Source organism: Rhipicephalus sanguineus, chromosome 8 (assembly GCF_013339695.2).
Source record: "Rhipicephalus sanguineus isolate Rsan-2018 chromosome 8, BIME_Rsan_1.4, whole genome shotgun sequence".
Taxonomy (NCBI): domain Eukaryota; kingdom Metazoa; phylum Arthropoda; class Arachnida; order Ixodida; family Ixodidae; genus Rhipicephalus; species Rhipicephalus sanguineus.
This window is the reverse complement of record NC_051183.1, coordinates 157,127,752-157,154,343: the sequence shown is the minus strand read 5'-3', so window position 1 is coordinate 157,154,343 and position 26,592 is coordinate 157,127,752. Positions and strand designations below refer to the sequence as shown.

Here is a 26,592-nt window from a genome sequence, read left to right as displayed (position 1 = left end):
AATGTGCCGTCATCATTCACCTTTTGTGTTTGCTGGTTGGCCGACAATCTCTGATCCTAGGCTTGGACTACGGTTATTGGTGTCACAAATGTTTACGATTCCAACACAACTTGCATTCTCATGTCAACAAAGTTGACATAAATTGGCAAAAGTGTCGTATTATTCCAAGTGCCTGGTGGATTAGAAACATCTGCTTAAGAATGTCTTTTTAATTCATCTTAAAAAGAGAGCAAAAACAAAGACGCAGCACACAGGAAGGCAGCACAGGAAGCACAGATGACGCACAACTTCCTGTGTGCATCTTCTCGGCTTTTGCGCTGTATTGCGATGTATTGATACCACCATCACTACCGCTTTCTTTCGTACAGCAGTGCGCAAAAATGAGCCACCGCACATGTAGCGAAAGCTTCAAGTAGACGTTGAGATCATTGAATTAAGTGGCTTGTACAGGTTGTTCGGTGATTTTTATTTCAGGGAAGCGTGCCGTGAACCTGTGGCCACAAAGGCAGTAGTGGTGGACTGTTCCGCCATGACATTCATTGACTCTACTGGTATTCAGGCACTCGATCTTGTAAGCGCTATTCCACTCTTTCTCTTTCTGTTAATAGGTGCCGCAGTGGAAGTAATCTTTTTTTTTTCTGATTGAATGACTGAAGCAAAGGAAAGAACACTGCCCACCAAGGAACTTGGTTAAAGTGCTTTTCATACGCTTAGCCTTCCCTGCGTTTTCAGGACTTTTCCCTGCAGGCAATAGGGAAACACCTAGATGAGCTTAAGTAATTTATAATGAATCGGTCTCATAGGCGTTCATATAATTGTGTGTCACTATGAGTCGCCAGCGACTCGACAGTACATAAGAACATGAAGAAAGCCAAGTTTTCAAAATATAAAATACACCATGGGGTGAGCTTACGTTTATTTCTGCACAAGCAAAAGGCATGAATCTTGCTTGTGCAGCTGTAATATTTCCATCTTCCTCAATCCGGCTGTTGACAGTGTTCTTACAATGCAGGCAATTTTTCTTCGCTATCGCAAGAGATTTGCCGATACCAAAGGGTATCACTTGCTTTCGCACAGCAGTGCGCGAAAATGAGCCGTCGTACATGTAGCGAAAGCTTCAAGTAGATGTTGAGATCATTAATGAAGTGCCTTATTTGCTTGTTTGTTTTGTAGTATTATTATCCGTGCGGATTGGCGGGGGTCAATGCCCATGAAGTGCTTATTTGCTGTTTATTTACTAATATTTTGTACCAACATTTAACTGCGAGGCAGCCTAATGCCCGCGAATGCTTATATATTATCCCTTTGAGAAATATTTCAAGAGGAGCAAATAAGTACAATTCATTGAACTGTATTTTTTATTCTTATTAGGCATAAAATAATATATGTTATGCTATAACTCTTTAAAGGTATTGGACACATGTCACGAAAGCAACTGCGTCCTTTATTTGGCTTCCCTACAAGGTAAGTGCAAATATTACAGTCGGTATAGTTAGCCTGTAGGACAGTAGCAGCTTTGCTATATATACGGTCGCGACGTAGTAGGACACCGGGATGCCGGTGGAAAGGCCAGATAAAAGAGCTTTTTTTTTGTAAATTTGAAGCTTAGACGTGTTGGCACGTTGGCACATATCTGTAGGTATATAGCTCGGGATTTTAAATGCTTACATTACATTACGTTTCTTACATACGGACTTCCTGAGACAAAACAGTGATCACGCTTGTGTGTTTAACATGTTCATACTTTTGCGATCTGTGAAAGCTTCTCTTGTCTTATTCAGCTTTTCCGAAAATCATGCCGCAGAGGTAGTGCTGATTTTGTGGACCGAGCCTTACTTTACTTTTCACTAGCATAAATTTCTAAACAGACTTTTGACAGTGCTCAATTCACTTGTATCTGTTGCGAAGCCTATGCCACTTGCTTTCTGTGTTGCGAGCATATCTCGAATTCCACACACGTGTAGGGAAGCGATGGAACTCTGTAATGGGTCGTCCTCTCGAGCGCCTTCTAGTGGGTAGTCCTCTTCGGCTCTTCTCTGAGAGCACGCCCCTCGTGCTGAGAGTCTGCGCTCCGTCTTGACTGTCGCTGTTGTGCATCGTCGCCTAGTGCCGTCAATAAACGCCTTTACGCACAAATCATAGGAAACCTTGCAAGGAGAAAGATTGAATTGATAAATTGAAACTATAAATTAGCGCGATATTTTATGGCAATAATAACTAGCAACAAAAAATCGGATTTGAAGCTTTAAACTATTCAAACAATATCAGTATAATATTGCAGTATTCATATGAGCGTTTAGTAGCCATAGCTGTTGATTTCCTGTAACAAGAAAATAAAAAATTTCCTACTGCCTAACTTTAAGGAGGTGCGTCGGGGTCGTTGCAATGCCAATACTTAACCAATGTATGGCAACACTAGCGAACTCTAGCTGACATTGGCTCTTATTTAGCCAGCGCAACACAAGGCCACATTAGCCAATGTTTGCCTGTAGGGTGTCGCTACATGCTGCTCCAATTTACCGCTTTCCTTTCCTTTTGGCTAATACGTCCAATATTATAACTACCTGCGTTACAACCTATGATTGCCTGGCCGCAGCGCGTTACCTTAAGGTACATTAAGAACGTATGGTTTACTGAGTCTTCCCATAATGCTTACGTAGTAACAACAGAACACTGAGCGTCGCCCGTTTGTTTCCAAGTCAAGGCGAGCAGTAAGGACAACGTTAATTCCAAAGAGAAAATCCAATTCTTACACTGTTAAAATTTACCAAACAGCACCAATAGCAAGGCGGAATGTATCTATCATAGGCTATGATCCTGCTTCTTGAAGAAATTGGAGAAAACGCAGTGAGCCTTTTACGAGGACTTCAAGTACAGCCTGTGGCGTGGTGAATGAGTATGCCACCTCATCACCGCACCCACAGCATGAAGTGGTGTGTTAAGGCCCGGTCACGCTAGCCGCACGGTGCGTCGCCGTTTGTCGTTCTCAGGCTGCGTGCGTGAGCGGTCAACCGTTCTTTGCCGTTCGGAGAATGAATCCGAGACCCATCTTCACGTCGTTCTCCGGCTGCCGTGGAGCGACGTGGCCAATCAGTGACGGAGGAGCGGTTGCCATGACTACATCGGCGCCGCATCGTCTGCTCCTCCTACCAAACACGTGGAGGTGCTTGCTTTTTGCACCACAATTTTCACGCTAGAAGTATGGAGTTTTCTTCGGAAACATTTCTAGAAACTGAACGCATGGTTCCAGCAGTCACTGAGCAGTTTGCCACGCCAAGTTCACAATCCGCGAAGCAAGAACTCTGCGGAGACGATTGGTAGTCCGGCTGGCGCGCACATGCGCGAGATCTCGCCGTCTCACGTTTATGCTCCGACGTGCGAGATTGGATCGCGTCAAGTGATCCCTCGCTGGCGAAGCTTGCCGCCATGCTTGCTGTGCATTTTGCCATGCACCTTGGTCAGCTCTCGTGGTGGCGGCGTTGGCCGACGTTCTACGGCACCGTGCCGTTACGGCAGGCTTGCCGCTAGCGTGAGTGGGCCATAATATGTGCGCCTTAGAGAGCAGGTGGTCGGACAACCTCCCGGCCACTTCACATTATTTGAATGTCGCTTAGTGCGTGACTCAGAGCTGGTCTCAAAATCGACTACGCGCATAACGTAACTCAACTAGCCTTTAAATAGCAAACAGAAGCGATGCACCGGCGCCATTTAAAGTGGGTGTTCGGAAGAGAGCTGAGCCCACAGTGAAGCGGAAGGTCGGATAGCGAGGAAGCGAAGGGCCACAATACAGCGCCATCACAAGGCGCCGTCGCTCGGCTAACCGTACGCGTCCCCTGTCGCATTCACTTAGACAACGGCCGTTAAACGTGTTCTGCCTAGTTTTTCATGAAACAACCTAACCATGCACTTGCTATGTTCTTGTCTCTTTGTATATAGATTCAACGCTCCGCACCATCAAGACTCAAGAAGCTTTGTTCCTGAAAATTCGTATTGACCGCATCACGCCTACAATTCAAGATGCCGTCGCTTTGGCTGATAATGATTTGCTTGCTCAAGTATGCGGTAGCCCGCTACAAACACATCTTTAACTGCATACTAATCTCTTCTTTGTTTTATGAATGTCTGCAATTTAGTTACCATTCACTAATTAGCTACTGGGCAGCCGCAACAATCTCTCAAGTCTCCTAATTTCTCTATGAGAAGAGAATACAATTTTCCTTTAACGAGGTAGGCAGTTTAAGGAAACTTGTATTTTGTTTTCACCCAGAGATCAGAAGACTCGAGAAATTGTTGAGGTGGCCCATTGCGCGACAGTGGGTGATTTTCGCATTAGCTGCCCTTCGTTAGCGGAATCAAACTGAGAGGTCGAATGTCTTGATATCGCGAAACGACTATTTGACACATGTGTGGCCTGCATGCGCTCTTCTTCATTTTGCGCTGTGTGCCTCTTTTATCTTGTAAAACTTTTTTTCTGTCTACGTTTAACTTTTTGTGTTTTTCAATAAACATTAGTTACTAGTAGCCCGTAGTCATGTCTCATTCGTTTCTCCTTGTTGTCTTTTCTTTCTCGCTTTAGTATTGATACATATAGTTACATACGTTCAAATTAGGGTTCGCGTGTGCGCCTCAACGATAATCGAAGAAAATTTATCTTTAGTAGCATCCCTCTTAAACGGGAGAACGACAGATACGTATCCTCCTTTATGTAATGTAAACTTCGCTACACTTACACGGAAGTGGACGAATTTGAGTTCTTTGGACCCCTTAAGGTCGTTATCAATCCCTCTGTTTATTTTTTTCCACCACTGCTACAAACGTATCTTGCTCATCTCGTCTTTTCCCCAGTTACTACTTCTACTTTTAATCCAAGCGCTTCTGTGAGGTAAATGCTTCGTACGGGTTTTGCCGCGTAAAAACTATGAAGGTCTGAAGAATTGACACGTGTGCTATCCTGTAGTTTCTATATGTTCCTGTATGCTAGCGCCCTCTGGTTGGCGGCTGAATCCTGAGACACCGACGAGCTGCCTTCTATGTTATCACACAGTCTTCCATTCGCAAGGCTCTGCGATATTTCCCGCAGTTGTAAATATGCAGGGTATATTCGTGCTCGCACTTTCGCATTCAAATTAGCAACTCTGTTTTCCTAACTATTTTGATGACTCCTGGTTCTTGCAAATTTCTTGAACTGTGCGTCCATTCCATGCCTATTATTTTCAGGTAAAAACATTCGGGCAATGTAGCCGATGACTTCTTTTCAGCGTCGTTACATCACTTTTTGAAAACTAACTTTGATGTGCATTTCCTTCAGTTAAAACAAAAGCCCCCCCCCCCCCCTCAATATCTGCTTTCAAGCACAGACTAAGCATTCGGGATTGACACTCCTCGCAGAGCTAGTACCTTTCGAATTCTTCGCCCCACATCGTACCTATTGTAGCTCCAAAGTTCTGTATATTGCCACGTGCGTTTCTTATTATCACTTTTGCTGTATTCGGTTTTCGCCCAAAAAGACTGTCAGCAACGCTCAGCGCAAACCGCGCCTCATTGTTCGAGTAGCTTCCCGATTATTGTAGATCGTTTTGTTAAGATTGCGCGCAAGACGCGAACACTCGAGCTTATTCTAGAGATTGCGCGACAACCAGCGATAAAGCTGGAATATTCTACGGCACATGCATAATGCCGACGCGCTTCACCGCTTGTCAGTTGATCGACGGTCGACGCTCTGCTCGCCGCTATCAGTGCATACAGTGCGTATTGCTGCAAATTAACTTTCCGTTTCTCGGTCACAAGTTGGGCGAAATAAAGTGTTTTATCATGGACACCTTTCCTGCAGTCTTCGTCGACGCTACAACCACGTGACAATACTTTCTGTACACTTTTATGGGATCGCTAAAGTGTTCCATAAAGCAACTTGACCTAAATGATGCATTAGGACATGCAGAGTTTCACATGAGTGCTATGGAACAATATTTTCGTGTTTCTGTGTGCTTGTTGTGACAGAAATATCTTGTCCACACTTAGAAACAGCATGAGATATCCTTCCGTCTATTGCTATTAATTGAGAAGGCGAAATGACAACTTATAAAACAGGCGGAATTTATTGCTTCTCGCAAAGTTATCGATCTTTTCATAGCTGACAAGAGTTCAGACACTCCGTAGAACGCAACTGTCTTCTTCTTGCCTGCGCGCAAGACCCGTTTTGACACCGCTCGTCCAAGCAGTCCTAGAACGAACACCATTGGACTAGCGTATCGAAAGTTCATTCTAGTCCGCGCTGCCAACGAGCGAACAAACAATGCAAAACTTGAAACAAGAAGAACGAGGTCATCAGCTGGTGGCGCTCCTTCTGCTCGCACTCAGCACGAGCCGGAAGACGTGTCTTCATCCGAATGCCGACGTTGTGGCGGAGGTCGAGGTTGCGCCCTCGTGTGGCTCTACGGTGCAACCCATGAACCGCTGCATTAGCTTCATTGCTTTTGCCGGGAACAAACTGCGTCGGAAAGATAAAACAAGGTGTGATCTTAAGCAGCATAAATTGCTTCCACTATGAGGAAGCGTTCAGGCAAAACATGCTTCTTTGGCTTAAAAAGGTGCAAAAGTCGTAATCGTCCTAATAGACAACCATTTATCCTATTTTAATGGGAATTATACCATTTAAAAGAAAAAAAGCTAAGTTCTACCTGTTAAATAAAACCATTTATTAGGAACTATCCGAGATATGAAAAGAAATTGCTGAAATTTTGAAAGTTTAATGAAAAAGTTGCAGAACCAAGTTTGCACGTCAATTTGGGTAAACGCTCTTGTTTCACGCAGTTTATGCGAAGGCCGTTTGCTGTGCATCTGTCCCGTCCGAAGCTCGCCTTGCCGATGATCTTGTTATAGTTTTAACAAGGAGCTCAATACAGTGTCAAGCGCCGTTGAGTGAACAACGCGAAGCGTCTACATGAATTTTTTGTGAAGGCTGGCATTTTTCGAACTGCTTGCGGTTTTATAGACTGGAAAGCACAAAAAAATATATATAAAATTTCGAAACCGTCGTTCAGAGTGGTCAAAAGTGGTTTTGCAGTGTGTAGTGCAAGAGTGAATACTTGGGTCACTTATTTTTTTTCACCTCCAGACGACTATACAACTTCGCATTCTTTAAATTTTGCGGATTCTTCCACAGCTTCTACAATTTTAGAACTTCTTGCTGGGCGAGTTCGTGCATGTCTGTGGTGGGTATCTGTGGTGGGTAAAATTAGGACAAGCAATCAGTCATTACACAGTATCCAAAAGTGTTCTTATGTACACGTGCAAGGGAGACTGCCCTTGACATTCTTCATTGGTTTCTCATAGCGTTCGTAACACCGCGGGTCAGCGTGACTCTTTTCAGTGACACGTTGGTGGGCAATGCATTTCATCGCTGAAATGAAACATCAATCACTTATCCGCAAGACATGTGTTTTCGTAACGTACAATGGAAGTTAGATTACGCTATTGTTGAGGTTGGATCTAATCACCAGGAAATCATAATGCTTTTTCTGTTAAAACTTATAGACAGTGTGATAGAGCACCAAGTCGGGCTAGTTGGTTCACACTCATTTTAAAGCCTAATAACTGCGCCAGTAGACGCGTGCTGTCTTCCCTTGTCTTTGTCCGTGTTTACTAGCGCAGTTAATAGGCTTTAAAAGGAAAGTGTGATGTGTATCAAGTACAAATTTCTTTCCTGATTAAGAAACAGTCTATTGCCGGTTTTTCTGCATTGTCTGGCGGCAAAATGTTCAAAGAGAAACACGAGAACAAAAGAAGGAGAATCGATTGTAGGATTGGTTCCTGCTTAAGGCAAGTTGTTTTTCGGTCCCCTCTATTTGCTTTCCCATTATGTCATCATTATTGCACTACATATGATAGAGAGAGAGAAAGGAACTTTCTTGGGTCCAGCATTTCGACCACCATGTCTCACCTAAGCGGCGGCCAGTAGCCATTGGGCGCTGGCTGCGTCTTCGGCCAGCTCGACAGCTTAGAGTTGGTCTTCCGGGTCTGAGTTGAGCCGCACGGCCTCCCACTGCTCCTCATTAACTATTTTGCGGCCCGTTAGAATCGCATGAGGGCAAGCCCACAGAATGTAATTCAGGTCCGCCCGTTCACCGAATAAATGGCATTCGCCATAATGATTGGTCTGAGAATAATCGCTGTCGGCCACCGGATTAAGATAGGTGTTTGTATTTAGGAAGCGGCAGGCCACCATCCGCGGCTGACATATGCTGAATGCTGAGCAGGTTTCAACATGAAAGTGTTTTATGCCGGGGTCCACCAGGACTTCAGTGACCTATTTCCGTCACGGAAACGACGTCGAAAAAATGAACATCATCAGATGGCAAAGAAAAAAAAAGTATCATCAACGAGAGTGGAACCCACAACCTCTCGGTCCGCGACAACAGATGCCGGGCACGCTATTCACTTCGCCACGGTCACACACTGTGGAGGCTTTACAAACGCGCCTCTTATATTTCCCACTTTACTCTCACAGTGCTCTTGGCTGGTGGGTTAGTGTCGCCGTCTGGGAGCGGTAAAGTGAAGTAATGCATTAGGATCCCGGCCTCCGCGATTAGCTCCTGCAACGCGTCGTTGCTACGCGAGCGTCCCATTCGGTGCGTTTCCAATAAAAGTGCAATTTCGGTCAACGACTTGACAAAGTGCGAGGTGGCGACCTTAGCCCAAGCCTCGGCCTCGCTCATAGCATTCATCCATATTAAAAATAGCTCTGCGACGCACGTCTGCGTCGCCTGGCTGTAACACCTCGTTCCTCCTTTAGGCTTGCACCGAGTAAAACGTGGCCGGGCTAGAGTCTCGATGCAACGAGCGCTGCGTTTCCCTCTAGTCCCACCATGGTGTTCAAACTCTAAGATGCGGCGGGATGCCGCATGCCCAAGCTCTGCGTCCAGTCAACGACGCTCTTCTGGCTGTCACACCGCTTTCTCTGATTACGCTATCACCGTCAACTACTGCAGCCACCACAAAGGTTTCTGTAATCATTGATCATGCACGTTAGTCGTCGGGGTGTGCATACGCCACCAGGCGTCAATGTGGGGGCATCCACGTTAAACGGTGCTATAGCTGCCAAACACCAATATACATTGTGCAAGCTCTCTTATATCAATGTACTGTAAATATTCAGCTACTTCTGTAAAGATTCGTTTTACTTTCGTGTTATACCGATTCCTGTGACGGAGGGATAAGACACGTTTTTCTGCTCCTTTTGGTGCAAGTGTGTTCCAATGACATATTGAGGGCGAGAGTCCAAAGAGACAGTCGGAGTGAATTCAGAGCAGGAGTCACTCCGTGGGGCAGGAAAAGTTGCTACACCAAAATCGACGAAGTGGACCGGAACTCTGCGTGACGTACTTCGTTTAACTTGTTTGCATGCTTGGGGGCGTCGCCAATGGTCGCATGTGTTTGCAGTAATGGCGGATGACATTGCTGTCACTGCTCAAAAACGACAGCGCCGCGTTGAAAAGCTGCAGTTCCTGCACGAGCAATTCATCGGATAGTGACGGCGATGCTAAAGCTCCCGCGCACGAGCGCGAATTCAACAAAATTTCACCATGGAATAGAATAACTACACGCAAGGTATTGTCGGCAACTCAGCCCTCGAAAGATAGAGCTTGCGCTTCCTCCTTGCTCCAGCGACGCAGGTTCTGTTTCAATCGCGTATTTGTAGGCGTTGCTCTACGCCGGAGTCGAGGGCTCGCTGGCTGAGTCCATCGGCTGCTCCGACTCTGCCGTTGGAAATCAGCAATAGTGTCGGGTGGGGAGGCGGCACTGACCCCCGCAAATCATCAATATTTGGGGATTTCATTATTGTTGACCATGCGCTTCTGGCTAGGTTGGCGAGTTCTCGAGCCGATGCGTGATCCACCTCGTTTCCAGGGAAGGAATCATGTGCAGGTATCCAGATGACTTGTACATGTCTGTGGTCTTTCAAATTGGCTAAAATTCAAATTTTAAACGCCTCCGGCGAGAATCGCCGTCTTCAATATTTCGGACCGTTTTCTTTGAGTCAACGTTGAATATATTTTCAATGCGATGGCCGATTCCTCTGCCGTTTATGCGCTATACGCTCGTAATGAGCTGCTGTATTTTATGTCAGCCTGTCCATCTAGATCGTGACACCCATTTTTTGGTGCATTTGGGTATTGGCGACTTTTACGTGGACTTTAGTTTACGTGAACCACGTTTTTGATCTTTTTGTATTTCGTGTTGAGTGCCTTTGCCCCCTCCACACGGCTTTCCGCGTCGTTCTCCGTGTACATATTTCTGGGAATCGGTAGCACATTTACCTCACCGCGTATTTCTCGCGGTGTACCCTCCTTGAGATAAAAGCAACAAAGAATGCATCCCATGCCTTTCTTGGCCTTAGTGTGTGTTTTCTTCACAAGATGCTACCTAACCATAAAAAAAGTGAGGACAAGACGCACACAAGAACATTCAACAATCATTAATGTAAACTATAGCATCAGTGTTTCATACTCATCATGACCAGTGTAAACAAGACACAGAGTTATATTCCAACTCGCCCAATTTGCTATATTACAGTGATTTAAATTCACGCACGGCATGTCATCAAGCACTACCAGCAATACTTTTCGATAAGTATAATCACGTTGTCCTGGTCAACAGGTTATCGCATCGTTGTGCAATATAAGGCTTGGTCGAAAGAAACATCCAGGTGAGCGAAACACCTCAGCGAGTTTAACCCTTAAAATCAGTGACCATGGCAAGTGGGTTCTGCTAAGGACAGCAAGCTGAGGTAACATTTCCTTATAGGATTTATCTGACCATTTTTAATGCGTGTCTTTCACTCATCAAAACTATGATATAGGCGTAAGAGGCTGCGCCCAAGCTTTTTAAAATGTTAAGGCGATGTCCGGGTTGTAGATCATCCACAAGATCAACTTGAAATTAATGATTATTTTTGCACGTAGATAAAAACATTTCAATACTTTTGGTACTATTATATCCTGTACTGCAAGAAAAAAAGATGGAGTTCTAGTTTTGCTAGGTCTCCGTGAATGGCGTGTCGGCATTGTAATGTCACCATGGCACACAAGTAACGAAACAGGTGCGTTTCATATACTAAGAATACTAAGTATACCAAACGGCAAGAAGTAAGTTCGTACACTAAGAAGTAAATGAGGCCGTTTCCACTCACAACATGAGCCTGTGCATAATGAGGATCCTGTGCGGGATGACAACTTCGAGCTCTTCTCGAAGAACCGCGTCCAATGTCCGGTCGGCAACGGCCTTTGTTTCCAAGATGGGCGCCAGCCATGGAAATCTGGAAAGCATTTAACGCACACGCGATTAAAATTGAGAAACACGGTGTCTTTTCTGTCTTTCCTGATATGTAGATTGCTAACTCATGGTGCCATTCAGTGTTCGTCCTGCGTTCTTCTCTCCGTGTGTCATTCTTTTTTTTATCTCGCTGCCTGCATTTATGTAACCATAAAAAAACCAGCGCAGCTTGCATCTCAAGATCTGAAGGTGAAGTTGCTGTTGAGGCAGCCTTTGGTGAAGTAATCTACAATGCACTCATCAAGTTTTCCAGTGGCACTTCGGGTGCTCTGGCTCATGCCACGCCCACATTTAGCGGCAAGCACTTTGCGCGAGAGCGCAACAGCCTTGAAATGGTCGAGCAGTGGGACTTAACGGGCAGCGGCGATTATGTCGCTGTACCAACCACTGACCTCCACAAGAACAGCTGGCCGGCGCATCGACCCTACCCGAAACGTGAGCTTGTGGGGCCACCGGATGTCTCTCGGTTGTCCCGGAACCAGCCATCTGCTGCGCTTTTCTATGCGCGCTGAGCTGTTCTTGTGGTCGTAATCCTTGGCGTTGTTTTGAATATCCCTTTTCTGTGGCCGCTAGAGCAAGACAAGGGGGCATGCGGCAGCCTCAGGTGCAAGCAAATTTTTGCTAAGTGGAATTTTTAAAGGAAAACATATTCACATAAGAATTGAAAACTGGGCCAGTTGGTGATGCGCTGGGTTTCATTATATTCACATAAGTATGACGTCTTTCTCGAAGTGCGCCTTTCTGTGAGACACAATATTATTCAGAACTAACAGACAATAATGCCACAGAAAGTATCGAGGATGTTATTTGTAGTAATTAGGATATAATTGTGAAGAAAAGTAAAGTGGACGAAACGATAACTTGCCGCCGGCAGGGACCGAACCTGCGACCTTCGAATAACACGCCCGATGCTTTACCACTGAGCTACGGCGGCGGTCATCCTCCCGTCCACTTTATGGGGTATATATGTGTATTTAAACCTAGGAGTGTTAGTCAGCGCCGATCTCAGCCATGGCGGCGAGTGTGGAACACTTTTTTCCGCCTGCTGGCGTCACGGAGCATGTGATCTTTTACGAGCTGGCAGCTGACCAATAATCCCTCGTACACTACCTGAAGCTATCAAGTCTGCCAGAACGAGACCCTTGCTAGATTATTTTTTAAAGGCTTGTTTTTCGTTGTTAGACACAACATTAATGAGAACTAACAGACAATAATGCCACAGAAAGTACAGAGGATGTTATTTGTAGTAATTAGGATATAAATGTGAAGAAAGTAAAGTGGACGAAGCGATAACTTGCCGCCGGCAGGGACCGATCCACATTACCATTCACATCGCGGTTTTGCGCTGTGATTACGTTTCCTTCTTTCCAATGTGCGCCAGGGTTTCCAGTTCCGCTTATAATAAGCGGATTTGGGCTTCTTTTTTCGCCGAGTCGCTTGTAGAATTTGCCAGTCGCTTGTCGCGTTTTTTGCGCTTACTTGCATTTTTCCAGCAAATATAGTTACTTTTAGGGTGTGTCCAGATAAGATCGAACACGAGGTCCTGGTCACCATTCCCGATTCTGATGAAATTTACTGTAGGTCTAGGCATTACACCCAGAACAATGGTTTCCCAGTTAGTTTTGCGAAAAAAAATTTTGTTCGCGTGAAAAAAATATATACAAATTTTGGCCGCAAAAACGCTTTTCCGCCAATTTCGCGATTTCTGAATTTTGAGCGCACCTAGGGAAAAGACTGTGCACTTCTTCGTCACATCTCCTTACATATCATATCAATAAAAAAAACAATATTTATTCCCCTTGAAGAACAAGTAAAATACAATCTTACGGGTCTATTATTTTCCTTGCTTGTCGAAGCACTTTTGAAGAAAAATATCACAAACTTGGCAAATCCCACAAAATACCTGTACTTCAGGAATTTATTGCTGCAAGGAAGTTAAAGTGAGGATAATAAAAATTGGTACATATTAACTTTCATACTTTCGCTCTCTTTTAAAATAATTTGCGTGGTTTTGTCGCGCTCCGTTTTACTTGATAATTGGGCTGAAACGTACGCGATTTACCAAAAAACGCCGAAATTTGAAAATGATTTTCTCAAAAAGGCCATTTTTAATTTTTTTTAAAATCCCCCTGATTGAAGTCAAGGACGTCATCTACTATTGTGCAGAAAAAAACGTTGCATTATTTTGGTTGCTAATAAGTTATAGTGCGTCAAATGTGACCATGCCAGCCTAGCGGCCGCGTCGTCAGTTATGGGCTGAAACTCGGATATAAGTTGCTAAAAATACTTGTACGTGACATAATCACAAATCAGCAGCTCCGCACCAACAAATGCGCAGCCCGGCGTCATGGTTCAGCAAGCTTTGTCTTGGATCAGCCGCTTGACAACCCGCAGCAGCGGCCGCTCGATGCTGCGGGCACTCACATTACATGAGTGCCGCTTCGACTGCGGATGAGCCCGCTTGCGCGCCAAACTACTGCTCAGAGGACAAACGAGAGAAGGAATGCATCACTGTGAAAGTTAAAGGCCGTTAAGTGCCAACAAATATCATAGTATGGAACGAAAACTCTGCCGGCAATTTCCCAGTCAGCGCCTTCAATACAGCACGGATGTATTTTTTTTCCCTGCTGTTATGCCCGAAGCCGCATAATATCGTGATAAACGCTCGACTTGCGTTGAATATTCTTTCTGCGGACGCACAACAATACAGTATTCTAAAAGCGGTTCTTTAATGAAGTAAAGGACTTGGACACACAGCCGGCTGACACAAGTGTTCTGGCACGAGATGAACAACTGCAGTGTGAGTTGCTCGACCATCGGAAGCACGTATGACAGCTTTCTTTAGATGTCAATGGCTTTCTTTTTTGTCATATGTTGCTCATAGAATGAACCTAATTATCCTTAGGGCTTCAGAAGAGAGAAAGCACCACATGAGCGCACTACTGGAGGCGCTGCACTGGGAAATTCGGTGGTAGCACTACCTCGGTGGTAGAACTAAGACACTTTCCGAGGCCACTGGGGACACGCTGCCTGTGCCAGTGACGACCACGTCGCCTACCGTGTCATTGCCTAACGATTCGAAGGAGGCCGCACCGATTCCGAAGTATTGTGTGTACAAATCCCCTCCGGATCATCGCGCTAGAGGCCTTACAGCGCATGGGACGTGTCATGGGCTACTCTGACAGGTAGACGACCGTCCACTATAGAAAGCAAGAAAAAAATTACACCATTTCCCGCTAAAGGGGACCATGAGGCGATGCGAAGCCGGAGCACTTGCACGATCGCGTTCCATTGGCGTTCTTTGGGGAAGCTACCGACCTCGCGTCGTGGAACGCGAAGAGGAACGCTACGCGCGTCTTGTCTTCCCTCTAACCTGGCCGTTAATTCTCACAGGGCGAGCGGGGAACGCAGTCGGCAGGCGTGCGAGAGAGGGGCAGCGTAGGAGAGGAGAGAGAGGGAAAGGGGACGCGCATGCGCTGGTGCTCATCGTGGCGTTGCGAAGGAGAGAATTTCGGCATGTCTAGCCTGCGTTTCAGAGGAAGAGAGTGGAGAAGGGGAGGGGAGAGGGGAAGTGGAGAGGTGGAAATGGGAGAGGGGGATGGGAGGTGGTGAGGGGAGGGGAGAGGAGAAGTGGAGAGGGGAGGCGCGAGGGTGAGCGGAGAGGGTATGCGCATGCGCAGTAAGGGTGGTCACGCCGCACACCACCACCATCACCACCACCACCACCGGATTGAACTCCGCCATAAGATACTTCGCATTTAATAAAGAATTATCGGCTCTACCGTGTGCCTATCTCGATAAGCACGAACGTGGCTCAAACACGTGCCCTAGTATGGTTAAAACTAAGAAAAACAATAGAGGCGCTGTACACAGTTATCATGAATTGACAGTATTAAACCCGCCTATTTCATTACTTTTACCTTGACTTCGGCTCCTTGAACATGCCGGTGTTGATGGCCATGGGACAGACTGTTGTAAGCTTGATCTTGTCAAGCAGGCCCAGCTGGTAGAGTTCTTCGTCCAAAGCGCACATCAGTCCCCGGACAGCGAACTTTGACGCGCTGCACACAGAGCTTCACGTAAGCCCCAGTGTTTGTTTGTTTTTTCGAAAGAGAAAAAAAACATATTCCACTAAAGGAGCACAACCAGTACTAGCAAGCGATAAGTGACAAGGAATGGCACTGAACACGTTACCGCCCTCTTTCAGCTCAGCACGCTAGATTCTCACGCGCATACAGTTTGGTCTATCAGCTCAATTTATCACTATTACCGAACGCGATATCTCTAACATATTTGCGGACATTCTCCAAATGCTGACGCGCTTATTGCAGTAGATTTTAGGGTAAGACATTAGACTTTGGATTTAGCAGAATGACTCAGTAAAACAGCCTCAGCATTCCTTCATTCCTTTAAATGTGAACGGTATTGTTAACATGAGCAGTCTCACGTACAGGAAAAGGCACAACCTCATTATGTTTATCACAGGAAGTGGCGCAACGTAGAACTTGCACGTAAAGCGGATATATAAAATCGACCCTCAAGCCAAAGTGCAGTACTTCTGAGGTGCGAGACTCAGGTCGATTTTATATATGGTGCTGTCAGTGCTGAGTAACAGATGTCGTGCTCAGCTACCGCTTCTCGCACCTCAGAAGTACTGCACTTTGGCTGTCTTGAGGAAGGCTGTAGCTCAAAAAAGAAAGAGCGGAAGAAAAACGAGGAAGACATGCGTTAATTGCCAAGGAAATGCACTGCATAGGCGCATAAATAGACCGAAACAGTGAAAGTTTTTGTAAAGTCATACAACGTGCGTGTACGAAAAAAAAAAAAAAACGCAAACAGCACGCGCCGAAAATTTCGAGATATTAACGCGATATCGTAAAGAGATCGTTTCGCGGAAATTCCGGTGTCGGCGTTGGTGACGGCGTCTTGGTTGAGTGCCAGCAATCATCTTGTCCGTGCCCAAAAAATCGAGAAAGATGCAAATAAAATAAATAATAAAAAATCTTCGAGTTGGAGTGAGAATTGAACCCTGCCGTCTGCTTCGCAAGCAGGCGTTCTGCCACTGAGCCACGCTATTTCTTGAAACTGCGTGGAAAAAAAATTGAAACACGCTATATGAATTACCGAAAAAAGATGCAAATAAAATAAATAATAAAAACATCCGAGTTCGAGTGAAAATCGAACCAGGCCGTCTGCGCGACTGGTCTGTACGCTGTGACGTGCCTAGGTTTTTCGAGGCATATGACGAACAAAGATTACGACCGTCGTTTGGTGAATAACATACTGTACTCATTCCAAGGACAGACCACAGAGCCACGCTACTTTTTTTTGTCCTTTCATGGTACTTATTACAAATGCGCGCAATTATAGGATGCATAGCGAACAAAATACTCAAGGCGGCCTCTACAAGCGTACAAGCGTTACACAGAAAGATGTATCAAATAACGTTTCGTCCTAAAAGGGTATTAAAGCAGTGAATTTCATGGAAAAGTAGATTTGAAACTGCTTGGTAAAAAAAACACTATATGATGCCATTTAGTGGAAGGAGTCTCCTTAAAGAGACACCGAAGAGAAACAATGAATCGGTTTAAATCGATAAATTGTGCTCTCCGAACTCTGATGTCGTTAATTTCACCATCACATGTTTATTATTAGAGGAGAAAATCAAACTCCAAGTTCCATTCTAAATTTCACGCCGAAATTTCCCCGCGTGACGTCATGGATTTCAAAGTGTATTTATCGTATTTCGGAGCCATTGGCTCAACGAAATTACCCCAAACTTGGTATGTCAAGTCTATAGCCCCTCTAGAGGACAACGTACTTCATTTTTACCCATTAGGAACTACGTAGTGCCTAGTAGGCGCCGTCAAAACATGTGACGTCACGGCGAATGGTGCGCAAACTTCAAGGTCACGTCACCACCCACATTTTCTTTTTGCGCGTTTTCTCGCTTACTAAGCGTCTTCTCGAAGCAAGCGTGGTATTTTTGGTATCGTGAAAGAGTGCTTTACTAATTTGAGAAAAATCATTTTGCTCTTTAGTGTCCCTTTAACGCATGTAATATTGTAAGGCAGAAGCGTAGAATCGCGCCAGGCATCCAAACATGTGAATTTCGCAACGAATGGGTGTGTTAAAGGCCCACCCATTACAAAGCGCTCAGACAAATTTAATCATCAGCAAAAGCATCAACAATGTGCAGCGCTGCGTAGGATCGCGTGTTACCTTACAAACGCGTTGTGGGCCCTTCGCCGATTCACAAAAGGAGTAATATGGCGTAGTGGGCACTTAACAACTGTACTTGCAGTAGGCATTCTAGGATACTTTAAAACAGCCAATGTTATGCTCATAGTCGTTCGTTTCCTTACGGCACGGTTGAGGCATGTACCGAAAACCGAAGCGAGGCTAGCACTTGACAAAGCGATGCGCACGGGGCTCGATTCAGCTATCGCGTTATACTCTTGAACGCGAAGCTCAAGCGTCCTTCAGGTTATTAAGTGCATTTTTCTAAACACAAAGTAGCAATTGTAGTGCTACACTGCTCCACGGGCTTCGAACACCAAGTGGCCCTCGCAACCGTCCTACTATGACTGCCTTGCCTTTTTTTCTACATTAGACGGACGTTACTATTAGTTCAAGTCACCACGACCACGTAACTTGCTTACAAAGAAAATTCATTTTCTGCTTGACAGCCATGAAGGCGCCAAGGGGCGTAGCCAGAAACTTTTTTAGGGGCGAGGGGGGGTTCAACCATACCTTATGTATGTTCTGAGTGCGTTTGTATGTGTGCGTTTATATATACGTAAGCAAAACTGAAAAATTTCGAGGGGGGGATTGAAACCCCCCCCCCTTGGCTGCGCCCTGTTGTCAGAACAAGTTGTGCCTTCCCGTAACAATATTCGTTCACATTCAGTTTCATAAGAATGGGCTGCAGAGGACTTCGTCATCGAACAACCTACAATTTTATTCTGAACAGCGTGTCCGGCAAAATTTATAAAAGACGCACATCAAAAAAGTTCTGAACTAACAAAATCCACGCATATCCACGAAGTGAACGATGATGAGTGGGCGAAGCACTGGGGATCGTTCGGTAACCGTGAATCTCCCGTCGCATTGCCCACTCGCGCATGTAAATGAGTGACACGCGTGTGTACAGTTATACAATGTTTTATTGGTCATACTCGTACGTCGTGTTAAGCTGTGGATTTTCTTTTGCCTTCATTATACTGTTTTGTGCTCCGTGAAAATTAGAGGCAATGGTTCTTCGATCGGATCCAGCCTCAAGTTGGCAAAGACGAGGTCGCGCGACCTCGCACGCGGCGCCGCGCCCGAATAATATATTACCATGTGCGCTCTCTGAAGACGGATTTGCGTATGTTCTCACCTGTTAATCGATGCGCTTGCTTTCGAGCGGCGCCGCGCCGAGTACGGTCTACCTTATTGCGATAGCAATTGTATGGGCAGTCTCGGCTGCTTTTTGCCATCGCCGTCGCCGCCGTCATGTTGCATATATATATATATATATAATATCTATATATATATATATATATATATAATATATATATATTATATATAATAATATATATTTATATATAATATATTATATATATATATATATATATATATAATATATGTGTGTGTGTGTGTAGCCTCGTTAGCCATAATTTTCCGTAAATCATTAGACACATGTACAGTGCCGACAATTTGGAAATCGCCAATGTAATTCCTGTCTTGAATTGGGTAATAAGCAAGAAATTTCCAACTACCGACCTATCTCCTTAACGTGTACTTGTTGCAAGCTCTTAGAGCACATAATTCATAAGCATATTCTTCGGTACCTCTCTGAAAATGACATACTGTCGCAGAATCAACATGGTTTCCGCCTTGGCCTTTCCACAACTACCCAACTTATTGAATTCACCCATGACATCGCTTCAGCCCCGAATAATCGAGGTCAAGTTAATGCCATATTTATAGATTACAAAAAAAAGCATTTGATATGGTGTGCCACAGAAAACTTGTTTTCAGGCTCAGCAAAATATTAGTGACGAGGAAATATCAGTTTGGATAGCTGATTGGTTACGTATAAGGACACAGTTTGTCACTTTCAATCCCGCACAGTCACCGTCGGCCGCGGTTACTTCCGGTGTACCGCAGGGCTCGGTTCTTGGGCCACTGCTATTCACTATTTACATTAATGATGTAGCAAAGGTCATTAGGGACACACCGGTGAGACTGCGGTTGTACGCTGACGACTGCGTGCTTTATACCTGTGTAACTAACATACGTGATCAAGAGGGTCTCAACAATGTTTTCATCTTTTTGTGCATGGAGCACCGCGTGGCAAATGTATTAATTACCAAAAGACTGTACAAATGACTTTTACTAACAAAAAGCAGCCGCTAGTTTTCCGCTACAGTTACCATGGGCACTACCTTAACCCTGTGAAAACATTTAATATCTTGGAATTACCTTCACCGAAAATCTAAAGTGGCACCTGCACACTGAAACCATTTGTGCTAGGGAACTTAGGAAGCTGGGATACCTGAAACGAACTCTGAAGCACTCTACCAGGGAACTGCAAATTGACTGCTTACAAATCCCTCGTCAGGCCGTTACGCCTCGGTGGTATGGTCGCCCTACACTGCAGTTGACATAAATAAGCTTGAGGCCATACAAAAGAAAGCAATGCGGTTCATTTTTCGCAGATATGACCGCGATTTTTCTCCTGCTCACGCATGCGCTTTGTCGCTATAACCTTTGGCTCATCGACGTACGCTTGAGCGTATCGCACTGTTTCATCAGATTGTACACGGCCGCAGTCGCATCCAAGCGCCGATATCTTTCAGTCATTCCACTAGGCGTGCCACGCGCCGATCCCATCCACTTAATATTATTCCTTTTCAGCCATTTGTAAATTGCTTTAATAATAATAATAATATCTGGGGTTTAACGTCCCAAAACCACGATATGATTATGAGAGACGCCGTAGTGGAGGGCTCCGGAAATTTCGACCACCTGGGGTTCTTTAACGTGCACCTAAATCTAAGTACACGGGCCTCTACCATTTCGCCTCCATCGAAATGTGACCGCCGCGGCCGGGATCGAACCCGCGACCTTCGGGTCAGCAGCCGAGCACCGTAACCGCTATACCACCGCGGCGGACGTAAATTGCTTTAAGTACTCTTTTTTTCCAAGCGTTGTCGAAATTCGGAACAGCTTAGATGGCTCTTTGCGGGAAAGGCCAAACGAACAGTTTGTGGAAGAATTGCCGAACCACATTTCGTGATGCTTTAATGATGCCTCATTGTATGTCGAGTATCATGCATTGTAACTCGTGTCCCCTGTTCTGCTTTGTATGTGTTAAATATTATGCTTGTCAAGAGGAGAGTAGAAGAAGAAGCGACAAGCGAAGGTGGGCCCGAGCGCACCCCGCATTCCAGTTTTTAGTTTTTTACCCAGCGTCGAATAAACAAGACGTTCTGTACTTCGGCTCCGCTTCCTGGTTTTCAACAGTATGGTGCCGTGACCAGGATAGAACAACAGTTGAAGACCCCTGGCGATGAAGCGAGCTACCTGAAGGGCGGCCGATCGACGCGATCAACGCGACGACGCTGGGAGAGAAACCAAGAACGATCCACGTCATCACGAGCCTTCGATTCCCGACGTGACGACATGGAAAGGCTACGACGGAAACGTGCTACCGTTCGAGCTTCGGTCACCAGGATCATCAACGACATGACGGCTCTTATGCGGACGGAACCAACGCCAACTGGTGAGCTAACCGATCATCTTAACCTATTGACGATAAAGGAAACGATGCTCACGGAACTTGACAACCAAATAGAAGAGCATGTCACTGACGATAACCTTGAGGATGAGATTAACAGCGTCGGGCAATATCAAGATTCAATCGTCCTCGCAAAGTCCCACGCTGAACGCATTTTGTCCTCTCCCAAGCCGTAGCTACGCACGCATCTCACGATGATTCTCATCAAGCACGTGCACAGATTAAACTACCTAAGCTCGATCTACCGAAGTTTAATGGAGAACCAATTAGATGGCTGAGTTTTGGGATCAATTTGAGTCAACTATTGATCAGAACCGCCATCTCGCAGACGTGGACAAATTGAAATACCTCCGGAGCTACCTGTCGGGTAAAGCGGAAGGTGTCATCGCGGCCTGGCCCAACTAACGAAAGTTATAGCACAGCTATAGATCTTCTCAAAGAAAGATTCGGCCATAAGTCGCTGATTGTTAACGACCACATGCGCCGGCTTCTTAACCTTCGTAAAGTCCGCTCATGCGAAGATTTTGAAGGGCTCAAAGGCTGCATGAAGAGGTACAAACCCCGTGAGATCCCTTCGTAACCTTGGAGTCGAAGAAAAAGAGTACGGAGTGTTACTGAAAACAGCAATAATCAGAACCTTCCACAAGAAATGGTGCTCCGTTATACTCAGCGCACCTTATCTTCGACAAACTCAAGCGGTACTAGTGACCAACTAGATGAATTGTCTATTCTTCTAGAATTCTTAAGCCTCGAAGTAAGAAGCCGGGAACAGGCTTTGCTGCTGACGGATGACCACAGAGAACGAGTTTTAACCGGAAACCAAATCTAACGACATAACCGAGGTTCTGCGTCTATGTTAGCCGTAAAGCTTGATCCAGAGAGTTGTGTGCTATGTAGCGGCAAAGATCACTCGGTGGATGACTGCCCATCTGAGATAACATTAGATGAGAAAAAGAGAAACTGCGCAAGTTGGGATGTTGCTTCCGATGTGCTAAACCATTCACAGAGCGAAAGAATGCAGAAGCTGGAAGAGGTTAAGCTGCGCGAAATGCAAGGGACGACACATCACAACGATGTGCGACCCAAAATGGATACAGAAGAATAACGAAACGCAGACCACTGTATCCAGCTCTTCTACAGACTCGCTAAAGAGCACAGTACTTCTGCAGACCGCGCAAGTTTGGGCTGTGGGCACTCGAGACAAATGCCTTGTAAGAATGTTAATTGATGGTGGCAGTCAACGCAGCTTCATCACGGAAGAGTTGTCTAGGAAGCTAAAAGCCACCGTGGTAGCCGAAGAGCAGCTCACCATCTCTGGATTCGGAAACATTTCTGCACCTCGGAAATATTATCGGAGAGTACGCGTTACGCTACATAGCCAGTACGACGCAAACTCGATTGAATAGAGGCTATAGAAGTCCCAGAAGTATGCAGTGACTTGTCAGCACTGACAGAGACAAATGTGCTTGAAAGGGTAAAAGACAGGACTTATGTTTGGCTGATGTCACCGTATTCCAGGTCTCACATGAGCCTGACATATGCGTGCTTATAGGAGCTGACTATTACTGGCAACTCGTCAGGGGAAAAATTCAACGACTGGACGACTCCTTAACCGCCATCGAAACAATCATGGATGGACACTACATGGAGATACCAGAAGTGTGCCGAAGTTCCAGCCAGAAACCGTAAGGACCTTCAACATACACCTGATGGAAACCAATGTCTCACAGCAACTGAGCGCTTTCTGGGAAGTGGAGCATCTGGGACTGGCCCCGAAGAAAGACTTTCGAAAGATGACAAATACGTCGTCAAGAACTCCGTTGAATCGCCTCTTAGAACAGTGAACGCTGTCAAATTGAACTGCCTGGGTACAGCAACTCTTCCGAGATTAAAGACAACAGGGCGCAGCTTTCAAGAGCTGGAGTCTATACGGAGAAGGCTACGTCGAGAACCAAAGTTTAAGAAGGAAAATACCACTGCGATGAGCAGCTACTACAGCAACGATATCGCTCAAAACGACAAAGCGGACAGTACGAAAGAACGTATGACGTACAACGGGACAAACCAAGATGTATTGAGACGCCACGAAATTACGTCGAAAGTTCCGGTGGTATTCGACGCCTCTTCCCGAGCAAGACATTCGAAGCAGCGAGCAAGCAAAGCAACGAGCAAAGCATCTGGAGAGATAGAGTCGTCACGTGAAATACATCAGCGAAGATGGAAACACAGTGAACGAGTACTAAGCGATCTCGATAGCCGGTGTCGACGAGAGCACTTCCAAGAGCTTCGCTTCATTCACGTCAACAAGAATAGAAGCGAAGAATCAACGAGGATTGGAGACATGAAACTAAAGGACTCGACAAGACAACTGCGGGAGATGGAAGAGTCGCAGAAGAATTTACGGACAGCGACGGCAAAGTTCGTTCATACACCGTGTGCGCTACTGCGGGCACGGTGCGGAGACCGGTACAGATGTTGCACCGCCTGGAACGTGCCGGAGAAGCTTCGACATCTGGTAGACAATCGACTCGAAAGAAGCAAATCCGCACTAATTGTTCGGCCGGGAGCTGTTAAATATTCTTTTGGAAGAGGAGCGAAGACGAAGAAGTGACAAGCGAGCGTGGACCCGAGCGCACGCCGCATTCCAGTTTTAGTTTTTTACCCAGCGTCGAATAACAAGACGTTCGTACTTCGGCTCCGCTTCCTGGTTTTCAACAGTATGATTCAATGTTTTGTATGCTTGTAGTTTTTTTTACTAACTCATGTACTACTCCTGCTATGTCTCGTTCTATAGAGATAGCAGTATTTGTAAATAATGTAAAAGTCCCAAAAAAAGTAATGCCGAAAAAAGCTTCCGAAGCGCGGAATCGAACCAGCGACTTCTCGATCCGCAGCGCGTGGCTCTATCCACTATGCCACAAAGCGCAGATCGTTCAGGCCTAACGGCGAGCGTTATATACACCCCTTACCGCAGTACTCAGAGACGGCAGGCGCTTATAAGCATTTCTTCATTACCAGCGAGATGGCGCTAGGAGCGCAGCGGGCGCACTTAAAGTCGTCGGCCAGCTCGCTCGCTTCTTCTAATATTTGCGCAGAGAGAACCTTGCCCTTCCGCTGTCTCACCAGCGAGATCGCGCGCAGTGCGCGCTTTAATGTTCGTCGGCTCGCTCCTGCGAACGTCATTGCTCTTCGCCCTACAGGGCGTGGTCGCATCGTGCGCTTATCTCGAGGAAAGAGGTGGCAGGCGGGGGTGTGGGGTGGAGCTGGGGGTTGTCTGTCTTGTGCTTTCCCCGCGATGTCCGCGCTGAAGTCACAGAGCGTATGAAAGTCACTTCGCTCGCTACAGCGGCCGCGTTTGCGAAAGGAGCGCGCTGTCTAAACAGAAATAAGTAACAACTGTGACAGTTAGTTCGCGCTCGTCCTGTGTGTACCTGTTCGTTCTTTTCGTGCGTCGTGCTTTATGTTTAGCAGTGCGCTTCAAGTGTCGAGCGGTGACGCATGATAGTTCGCGCTCGTCCGTGTGTGGTCTTTTCGTGCGTCCTTTGGGCTTGAGCGACGCGCTGGTAATTTAGAGCTGGCTTCCGTTCTTCGCGTTACATTCCAATTTGTTGCCATCGCATTTTTAAACCATATCGCGCTATGTTCGCTCTGTAGACAGCTTATGCACAGATGTTTTGCACCTGCGTTTCGACTGTAAACTACGGCGAACGGCGGGCATTGTGAGGTCTTAAGGTGCTTCGCCCATAATATGCGTTTTGGGCTTATTAAGCCTGAACGAAACCTTAAAAGTGTTCTTGCAATCTTTATGAAACGCAGGAGAGTGGGTTGAACGGCATATAACAAATCACTCGTCTCTACCCCAATACTTACCAGTAGAGACTTTGTCTGGGCTAGTTGGTGCGACATTGCAAAATATAACAGCACGAGGGACGGACTGGCCTACTGTGGTTTTTGTGTCCTGTGGTTTTGTGTCACTTACCAGTAATCTGTGAGGTACCCAGTGCCCACGTAGCCGGCTATGGAGGACTGGCGACGATGTGTCCTTCCTTCTGGACCAGCATCCCAGGCAAGAACTCCTGTATCATCTGCAACATTTAGGGGAAGTTGATATCTGCCAGCGCATACAATTCCCAACCACCAATAGGTTGTACAAAAGGCCCTTTAACGTAGCACCTTCCGTTCCCTTTCTATTCCGTTATGGTAATGTCAAATTGTGCCATTGCAAATGCATGTACAGGCGGGAAACGCACTTCGCTGATAGCCCGATCACACGGCCTTCCTGTTTGCAGAAGCTCCATTTTTGTTGCCTTGCAAGCGTGCAGCATTGCCTACTCAGGCACCAGGCACGTAGGCAAGAGGGGGGGTCCCGGGGGGCCCGGCCCCCCCCCCCCCCCGAAATTCGTCCAGCCTTTTATGTTCCCGGGCAACTTTTTTCTTTTACCATGAAAGACTTTCTTTGAATAATTAGGCCGGGGGCCCCCGCCCCCCCCCCCCCCCCGAAAAAAAATCCTGGCTACGTGCCTGTCAGGCACTCTTTCCTTATCTTTCCAGCTGACATGAATCGTTGAGCGCGCAGTTGTCTGCCGTTTTGTCTGGCTGAGCGGGCATGCCACGAAAAAAACACCGAGGGATGAGGGTAGCACCTGCGTCGCCGATTGGCCAACTTTTTGTTGCTATCTTATGGCACCTTGCAACAATCGCGACAGCTTGCCACGAGACGATGGGCATGCCATAAGGCATGTCCAGTGAACACACTTCGCGGAGCGAGCTTTATAGGTGCAGAACACGGCACAATATCTTAAACTATTCAAAGTTCTATTAGAACAACTAATTCTCAAACGGTAGCTACGCATCTAGTCAGATCCAGAACGATCGGCATGAAGCCATCACCTGTTCCAATGGGAACGGGTATTGCACAACTATTTCCGAAAATATGCCGCGAGAGACAGAATGCGGCTCTACGTTTGTGCCGGCTGACGTTCCGAAACAGCTCCACTAACGTGAATCCTGGGAAGGTGCGAAGCACTGTTGTTTCCCATAGGGACACATCAATAGCAATGAGGAGGGGCGCAGTCCTCTTATTGCTATAGACAGCATTGCAGAAGCGTGCAGCGCCCATCGCAGACAGCATCCTTCGCAGAAAACAGCTTTTCCTGGGCCGCGCCGTCTTACTTTCCACTGCAGAAGCACACTGGCTTGTCTCTCGCGGGCGAGCGCGCGTTCTCGCAAACTTTTCCTGAGCGAACGCGCCGTCTTATTGCCACTTGCATTACCGCGAGGGCTACGACTACAGGAAACGCCGGAAGAACTAGCGCATAAGGTGCTTCGCACCTAAAAGTTTGTTGGTTCGGCACATAGTACGCTCTGTAATGCGCACATGCCTCATAGACGTGGCGAGTTTCATGGTTTTGTGACGCCACGCACTGTTAGGCGACGCTGACGCGGCGCAAGAGCTTATGACCTATTGGGAAAGA

General features: G+C 46.3%; 1 non-coding gene and 1 pseudogene across 1 annotated transcript; both read right to left on the bottom strand.

Annotated features, from left to right (window-relative positions):
• Nucleotides 1-6,073: 6,073 nt before the first annotated feature.
• The window catches only part of LOC119403630 (17-beta-hydroxysteroid dehydrogenase 13-like), a 54,382-nt pseudogene continuing 33,863 nt past the window's right edge, over nucleotides 6,074-26,592 (bottom strand).
• Trnat-ugu (transfer RNA threonine (anticodon UGU)) lies at nucleotides 12,194-12,265 on the bottom strand. The gene has a single exon. It is a non-coding gene; the product is annotated as a tRNA-Thr (tRNA).